Below are 8821 nucleotides of genomic sequence, written 5' to 3'. Positions count from 1 at the left end.
TATAATTATATATATATATAAAGTGGTTATACTCACCGGCAGACAGCCGATCTTCTCAGCAGCGTCCGTTCCTATAGATGGTGTGTGTGTGCAGGACCTTCGATGACGTCGCGGTCACGTGAGCGATCACATGAGCGGTCACGCGACCAATCACAAGACCGCAACGTCATCGCATTTCCTTCACACACACCATCTATAGGAACGGAAGCGGCAGCGTGCACCTGAGAGGCGGGAAGACTCCGGGGGCCATCGAAGGTGAGTATATGACTATTTTTTATTTTAATTCTTTTTTTTTACCAATTATATGGTGCCCAGTCCGTGGAGGAGAGTCTCCTCTCCTCCACCCTGGGTACCAACCGCACATGATCTGCTTACTTCCCGCATGGTGGGCACAGCCACATGTGGAAAGTAAGCAAATCAATGCATTCCTAGTTGTGCGAAATCCCCGCAATTCCGCAAATTTAATGAACATGTTGCTTTTTTTTCCGCGATGCGATTTTTTCGCGGGAAAAAATGCAACATTTGCACAAGAAATGCGGAACGCACTATAAATAATAGGAGGCATATGTAAGCGTTTTTTTCACGTTTTTATAGCGAAAAAACGCGAAAAAAACGCGAAAAATACGGAACGTGTGCACATGGCCTTAGTCTCACATGTAATAAGACCAATCAGAGGTCCAAGTACCACATGTTATCTCAATACACTTTACTCCTGTGATGCCACAACAACTTCTTTCATAAACACCTAACTTCTACCCCTTCCAAGAACACCAACATCTCATGACTTGGTCGATATCAGACAATTGATAGGCCCACGCGCACACTGACAACTATTCCAGCAGGCCCTTGCTATGTATCTTGGGCCATTAAATCCTGAGCACGCAGGATGCTTGGACAGGGGAAAAATATAGAATTCAAAACACGTATATCACACACAGCACATTTTCAGGCCTCAGAATCTCTTTTCCAATGATTTTTTTCACAGTAAACAAGCCCACTCCAGCTTCCAGCCTACCATTACCCTAACAATGGACAAGCCTTGGTCTATCTGTTAAGGCCAGTCACAAGACAGCAGGCACATTCATAAGATTGCAACACCACAACACTCATGTACATGCTCCCACAGCAACATATATACATCGCTTCATGAGCATGTCCCTCACACTACTGCTTGCTCTCCTCACGATGCTCACACTCTGCCTAATAGTTTTCCATCAACTCATGCAGATCTCATGGGGGCTGAATTGGAGAACCTAGCAACCACACTACACATAACTTGCATTACTGTAGACGCAGAACTCTTTTTAAACTCCTTTAAGAACTTCTCCATTCCTCAGGCTTAGCTCTTTCCTCTGCACAGTAACATTAGACATCTACCTGTCATGTGGCCTGGTCACACTTTGAGTAACTTCTGAGAAGCTTCTGATTTCTGCTGCAACAATGTCATATGAAGACAGCAGTTATTTTTATAGTATTAACCCTTATAGTCTGCATTACATACCAATACGGAGCGATAGTAGTCATTAGTGTTGGGGTTACAAAAAGAGGTGTTTAAACCCCTTAAAATGTATTAAAACGATCGCAAGTCTTCTAACTAAATTGCAAAAAAATTATTGTGAATAACTTATGCAAATAAAGAAAAAATATATTTTAAACAGCTAAAACTCTCCCAGAAGGCAAGAAGACAGCTTCTTTACTGTAACATTGGCCGTACACTTGAGACAAAATTTAGGCAATAGTTTTTTGTGAATGTGGGTTTCTCAACAGCACCTTGTTAGCAGATCCTTTGTTCCCACAGAGGATAAACTGCTTTTCTTCCAGATCTTCACTGGCTGTTTTAGACGTCTTGTCTTTTTAGCAGACTCTTTATCATCAGAGGCAGGATTACACTTGACAGGTAACACCTGTATACACAGCTGATGGCACAGGATCCACCAATGGTGATGCCACAGCTGACCCTACTGCACAGGCTCATTGGATACTTCATTATAAAAGATAGGGTCAGGGTCTGACCATTCTGGTTATGTGCATTTATTATTTCCTAAAACTAAGAGTTTGAGTCTAAAAAGCCTCAGTGGCCAGTGTGAAAATGGCAAAGATTGTATTTTTTTTATTTTTACTACAGATTATGATGTGTTAACAAAACATTTGCCAAAAAATTGTAGTTAAAACACATTTAATATAATAAGAAACCTAGGTCATTTTTAACAGCTTCCCTTTATGTCAAGGCAAATGGAATAAAAACAATTAGATCATTCTTTATTTTTCAGTCATTGCAATCCCAGATGTACGCCTTTCAATCGGCTACTACTATGATTAAGAGCAGTTTATCACCTCACAAACGCACCTTTACATTGGACTGTGGGTAACACCTACTACGTCGCAGGTTCTTAGACAGTTAGCACTGTGTTATATGAGGTGTGCTAAATTATCTGTGTTATCTGTGATATTACATCGGACTGCGGTTAATATCTACTGCATGATCTGTACTCAGAGAGTTATCACTGTGTGTTATCTGTGGTGTTACATAGGACTGCAGGGATAATCTACTACATTAACAGTAATCACAGAGCTACCATTGTGTTATCTGTGATATTACATAGGACTGCAGTTAATACCCCCTGCATTATCTGTACCCTAAGAGTTATCTTTGTGTTATATGTGATGTTACATAGAACTGCAGGTAACATCTACTACATTATCTGTACTCAGAGTCTTATCACTGTGTGTTATCTGTGATGTTACATAGGACTGCAGGTAACAACTACTTCATTATCTTTACTCAGAGTCTTATCACTGTGTGTTATCTGTGGTGTTACATAGGACTGCAGGTAACATCTACTACATTATCTGTACTCAGAGTCTTATCACTGTGTGTTATCTGTGGTGTTACATAGGACTGCATGTGGTGTTACATAGGACTGCAGGGATAATCTACTACATTATCTGTAATCAGATAGCTATCATTGTGTTATCTGTACCCTGGGAGATATCTTTGTGTTATCTGTGGTGCTACATAGGGCTGCAGGTAATATCTACTACATTATCTGTACTCAGAGTCTTATCACTGTGTTATCTGTGGCATTGCATAGGCCTGCAGGTAATATCTACTACATTATCTGTACTCAGAGTCTTTTTGCTGTGTGTTATAGGTTGCATTGCATAGGACTGCAGGTAACATCTACAACATTATCTGTACTCAGAGTATTATCACTGTATGTTATCGGTGGCATTGCACAGGACTGCAAGTAACATCTATTACGTTATCTGTCCTCAGAGTATTATCACTGTATGTTATCAGTGGCATTACATAGGGCTGCAGGTAACATCTACTACATTATCTGTAATCAGAGTCTTATCACTGTGTTATCGGTGGCATTGCACAGGACTGCAGGTAACATCTACTACATTATCTGTACTCAGAGTATTATCACTGTATGTTATGGGTGGCATTACATAGGACTGCATATATGATCTATTACATTATCTGTAATCAGAGAGCTATAACAGTGTTATCTGTGGTGTTACTTTATTTGCTGGGGGGCTCTGGGTTTGGGGCCATGGATCTTTCCTACCCTTGCCTTTCGGCATGTGCTTGACTTCTCAGTACAGAAGATTCCAGTGAAAGTGGACTTGAGATAACTGCTAACCTGTTTTGGATATCAGGCAGAAATGGAGATCACAAACCATTATGCCTAATACTAATACTCAGTAGAAGACAACTAAGGCCAGTCATATGGAAACTCAAATGCTATTGAGCTTGTGTAGAAAGGTCTCCTCAGATATAACTTACTCTCATGTTCTTTCCTCAAAGACAGCATCATTTCACTTTGTGGCACTGCAATATTAACAAAAATGGGGGGAAGAGTTAGCTCAAGGCGACATAGTATTGCCTCCAGCATGGGTTGTGAAAGAAGTGGGGGTGCATTTACTTGTGTCTTCTGCTTCTATCCCAGGACAAGTGGTGTGACTAATAAACTACAAAATGGCCACCTCTGAGTGAATGCAGAAAAAAAAACAGGTTTAGATGGCCGTACTAAAACTTGAGCAACTGTGGACGTGACTGGCTTGGTGTGCTGGTTGGCATAGCTGCCTGCTAATAATAACAGAATAATCAGTCAATGTGGACAATTAGTCTGTGGTGCACACAGACAGCACATGTACCTATAATATCCTCATCTGAATGAGCCGTTAAGTGAAGGATCATGGTGAACAGGCCATAGTATGTCCTATGCGCTAATATTTTCCAATATTGCTCATTTAATATTGGGCTACTTTCCATATGTATACATGATGTTTAGGTTACAATGTTAGTCCTGAGAATAAGAAAATTAGATTGTGACTCTGTATTTTCTGTCTTTCAAGGTTTCTATTAGCTTGTCCTTGAAGTAAGGGTTAACCTTACCCTGTACAGTTCTCTGCTTCAGTACAACCAGTCCTCACATTCTCTAATTAACCTGAGTGGGTAGCTGAAAGCTAAGACAGACCCAACAAGCCAGGGTAGATGCGCTAATTTGTAAATCTGCTTGTTAGTCGGCCCTGACAACTCTCGGTAAATGTAAGAAAGTTCCTGCATTACTTGTTTGCTGTGAAGTGCCAAAAAGCAGCTTCCTCCCACCTCCACTTTGCTCATATTAGTGAATTACTTTCTTTGTGTGTACAGCTTCATTTCAATCACCCAAAGACACGTGTCCACGAAGCCAACAAGTACAATCTTCTAGGGTGCGCCAACACACACAGCTGCGGGTGTAAACAGGACACCTTCATGGCTCGTGTGACAGGGCAGTCTGTGAGGCTACGTCTATATACGTGGATGTATACCCTTCCAGAACAGAAAGACGGGGCTGCTACATATGGGAGCAAACAAGCCGCGTGCTGCGCTCCTAACACAAAGGCACTTTTCAGCAGTTCTGTCGGCTTCGCGTACCTTGGAAGTGCCTTTAATGCTTGACTTTCCACTCTTCCCTATATAGAACTGACTGAACAACCATGAAGCGAGCCATGTGTACAGAAGTGCACCTTTGTCCTGGGAAGTGGCTTTTTCCTCCTAACACCAGCAGCTTATATTTTCAACTTCTATTCTCCAAATTAATTTCTCCAGCACCACAAACCTTTTTTTCCTTTTTGTTGCATTTTTCCCTTTCTCTCCCCTTCCCTTCGCCTTTTAATCTGTCTCACCCTAAGGCAACGAGGAAGATATTGTGAGAAGTGACAGTATAATTATGAGTACTCCCTTCCTCCTTCAACCATTCAAATCTTGTCATTTGAACTGTGTATGCTCGTTACTAAATTAATTTTGCCTGCATTAAAAAAAAAAATCATTTGTGCCCTTAGGTAAAACTGCCACTGGTTTCATGCTGGGTGTTCACCATAGATAGTTGCGGCAGCGGGGTTTTCATTTAAGGGAAGTGCGAGCTGCCCACCTGCATGTAGCCTAGTCTTCCTTTGTCTCTCAGTGGAGATCTAATGATTGAACTAATGAAGGCCTGTTATAGTCAATAATTACCCATCGGTTATTTAAATCAGATACCATTTACCATACAAACACTAGCCCACAGCTACAGAACAGTTTCCCCCCTCTGTCTGTCTTCGGCATTTTTCCCTGCTAACTCTTTTTTTTTCCCTTGCTCTTTTTTTTTTTATCTACAAGGGCGATTGAAACTTTATAGTGCATGATTCATAGAGAGGAGCAGCACTGGGAGCTATGGTGCATATTACATTAATCAGTGTCAGGCCACTAAAACAGAGATATGAATATGAATTCTCCATATTGCAGAGGATATAAATGCTCTGGTGAATAATTGCTTACGAAAAAGCAAAAAAAAAAAAGGGACCAGAAAAAAAAGAAAGAAGAAGTGAACTCAGAAAAGAATATCTAAAATTTCACGACCGAATGGAAGATAAAATTAAAAGCAGACGCTTAAAAAAAAAATAAAAGATGTGTAAGCATGACATCAGCATATAAGCGTGAATGGATAGGGGTCACTAAATCAGAGTCCAAGCAGGCAGTGTTCATTGTAATATATGATAGCATTTGTAACATTTCTAAATATAACGATTTATTTTTTACATTTTTTTTTTAGTTTATATTTTTTTAAATAATGGTGCAATTTTATCTAACGGACTATGGTTTAGTATGGATTATATATAAATATGACTACTTTTCATTAATTTACTTTTAGATATTTTTTCATTATTTTTTACAGATACAAGAAACTGTAGCTTACATTGAAGTGTACAGTATTTTTATAATTTCTATATAATGCAATAAATCCTAATTTCTGAAATTATTACTTAGAGTTGATTTAAAAGGTTAGCGACATTTCCTGTACAGCGAAGTAGCGCTAATTCACACTTCTGTATGTGAAATAAACAATGGCACTTCAATTACCGTATATGGTTTTATGCACATTTTTGGCTGTTTTATATTAGGGTGTTTTGAAAATTATGTTTTTTCAGTAAGGGGGACGGTCCAAAGGTTGGCATCTTTTTCAACCTATTATCTATAGAAGATAGTAGGCTGAATTTAAATACACATCCATATTTGTAACAATTTTTTAACACTTGCGGAATGACTTTTTTGGTTTGTTTTTTTTAGCATTTGAGTCTTATCAAAAACAGCAAAAAAAGTACTTATTTTTTTCCCGAAAATAGATAGTAGATAGATAGATAGATAGATAGATAGATAGATAGATAGATAGATAGATAAAAATTGAAACTAATAAAATGTAAAACCAAAGTGAATACAATAGAGAAAAAAACTGATAAAAAAATAAATTGCAAGAAAAGAAGGTTCATACTGAATTATGAATAAGCGCATAACTGACAGCTAATTTTGGATTTGTGAATTTCATAAAAATTTATGTATATGATGTTTATAATATCATTATGCAAATAATTATTACTATTATCACAAAATATCATAAATAATAATTTAATGCAAGGATAGTCCATAGTGTAATATTTTAGAGGTATTTTTGGAGAAAACTAGATGCAATAGAAATAATGTATTTTTGATATTTGCATGATTGTTTTTATTACAATATATTTAATTTTACACTATATCTACACTTAGCAACAATGATAAATATATATATATATATATATATATATATATATATATATATATATAATATATATGTAATATTAATTATAAATAAATATATATATATATATATATATATATATATATATATATATATATATATATATACACACATACTGAAGTGGGCTATAGTGTAAGTCATTGATTCCACCTAGCAATGTGTGAAATGTCACAGAGTTTGCTGCCAGCCCATTCATTCCTCTAGTTGTGTGTTAGGCATTTGTTGGGGTCCACACCGTTACATATGATGGAGCAGTGACTCTGATACTTTGTGTACAGAGCAGAATTAGCCATTCATAGTACAAGGAAGAAGAGGCAGGTTGTTTAAGCCCTTTCTGGCTGTGATTTGTTACTTTGTAATTAACCCTATTCACAGTACAAATATCAGTAATGACGTCCTGCCCATTTCACACAATCAAATGACCATTTTCTACCCCAGAGGACTCGGTGTCACCAACATCTGCTCATCACACCACCTTGTTACAAGGCACCACAGCAGCGCTAAGGCTAACAGGCAGGCAGCCTAGGAGCAGAGATGACACCATGCACCCATAGCCTGCCAGCACAATGCCCCAGGTGGGCGCTTTACACCCTGCATGCCACCTATACCTAACTCACGGCAGATCAGATCTACAGGTAATAATAATATGATCTTTGTAATGGTATGATAAAATACAGCTAAACCGGTAATACACCCTGTGCCCCATAGAGGGCGCTATTGTACTGCAGAACGGCTTCTTCTACTACTCCAGAAAGCTCAGAATCTGCCACGATGGCCAAAATACTATCAGAAAATGCTGCTTTTTACAAACACTCTAAATATATGCAAAAAAACATATAAATGCCGACATTTACAGGTTTCACAAAAATTCTAAAATGATGGACTATGTTGTATCACACAAAAGAAAAAAAATGTATTATAATTATAAATAATAATAAAAAGGGAGTTTGGTTCCCAATATTTTCTGTAATATTTGGATAAGAGAGCCCATGAAATCATTGCCGCTTAGGGCTGCTGCTCCTACAAGCAGACAGTGATGCATTAGCACATGGAGAGACAATCACAGTGATGAAGAGACGTCTAGTTGCCTGTTTATTAGCGCTGCTCTCGCACTTAATGGGCTTTTTATTAATATTTGATTTCAGCCCCTTCTCTTTTGCTTGTTTTGGGCTCTAGCATTGTTTGGATAGGGCGTCCCCACATTATTTCTTAATGACTTCCACAGCTGCCTCCTTCCATTCCCCTCCATGCACAACCATCTGGCGTCTTATTAGCACCTCAATGCTCGTTTAGTGTTCTCAATTAGAAATAAATAAAAAAATCAGGAAACCTTGCAAATATTGGAGCTTTTTAGCAGCTTGTGTTGGGGAGATGAATGCCTCCTCACCCCGTGCTCTGAGCCCTCTCATTAGCTGGATGGGGGATCATCATCATCATTGCAATTAGAGCCTTTCCCATTAATGACAGCAACCAAAACACAAAGTCATGTGGCGTAGAATGGAGGGGTGTTAAGTGCCCTCTCCGCTGGGATCAGCGCAACAATTGGCTTTACAATCCCTGATTTCAGATCCATAAAACTAGATTGGAATCAATAGCTGAAAGAGCACCGTTGGAAAACAATTAGAAAAAAATAAATACATTAAAACAAATAAGGAAAAAAAACAGTGGAGGGGCTGAATAATCGGGAATTTGTACAAGTGAGCAGATTGTCCTAA

Source organism: Ranitomeya variabilis, chromosome 6 (assembly GCF_051348905.1).
Source record: "Ranitomeya variabilis isolate aRanVar5 chromosome 6, aRanVar5.hap1, whole genome shotgun sequence".
NCBI lineage: Eukaryota > Metazoa > Chordata > Amphibia > Anura > Dendrobatidae > Ranitomeya > Ranitomeya variabilis.
Note: the sequence above shows the minus strand (reverse complement) of the source record.